The following is a 1,035-nucleotide window of genomic DNA, read 5'->3' on the forward strand; positions in this document are numbered from 1 at the left end:
AAAAAAAAAAGAATTCTACATCAGATTTAGGTGTAAGCCTTATTACGCCGTGTATTTTGGTGTAGAGCAGTAAGGAAGACTGGAGTACCTTTTATCTGCCACAGCTCTTGTCTCCGGGTGCTTGCATGGTAACTGCGGTCGCAGGCATCCTATTGCACATGTGCGAACAGCTAGGGGAAAGGAGTTCACATATCACTAGCACTAGCCCCACCAACAAGGTCAGCTCCCCCTGTCAGGTTCCAGAAGAAAATGACTTAAATGATTTAAATAAATGTAGATTGTTGTATTATACTTAATAAAAGTAAGACATCCCCTGAAAATAAGCCCTAGTGTGTCTTGAGAAAAAAATAAATATAAGACAATGTCTTATTTTCAGGGAAACTGGTACCTTTTAGAAGTAGCAGTATATAAATTGGAGCTTTGGGCAAGAAAGTCCCTAAAACTGTATTGCTTTTAAGAAATAGTTTTAGTCTGGCTGGCTGGATGTAAGTAACTTTTATGCAAACCTTTCCCTCTTCCAGAACCTCATATCTCTTCTAGTTCATCTCCACATTTGTTTTTATTAAGAAGTCCTCTTCTCTGTGAAATTCCCATGCTATTGTAAGAGAATTTTTCTTCATCTTCAACTATTTTTTTCCTATATCCTTTTACCTGCTTTTTCACATCCTTCTCCTTAATTTGCTTGTCATCACAGTGAAGTATGTTTCCTGAACCATAGATTCCTTCTCATTGTATTTATCTGAAGGTGCTGTTTTTTTGCACTTATTAACACCTCAACTTTATTTCTGTATTCTAATTAGACCAGAGATACTTTAACTACATCAGTGCTTCAATATTGTTTTTTCCATTTTACCTCAGTTGATTAATACAATCTGCCTCTGGGTCTTTTTTATAAATTCTTTGCCTAGGCCAGTATCTTTTTTTTTTTGAGATGGAGCCTCAAGCTATCCCCCTGGGTAGAGTGCCATGGCATCATGCTCAAAAGCAACCTCCAACTCCTGGGCTCAAGCGAGTCTCCTGCCTCAGCCTCCCAAG

Source organism: Otolemur garnettii, unplaced genomic scaffold (genome assembly GCF_000181295.1).
Source record: "Otolemur garnettii isolate 467f Iridium unplaced genomic scaffold, OtoGar3 scaffold00057, whole genome shotgun sequence".
NCBI lineage: Eukaryota > Metazoa > Chordata > Mammalia > Primates > Galagidae > Otolemur > Otolemur garnettii.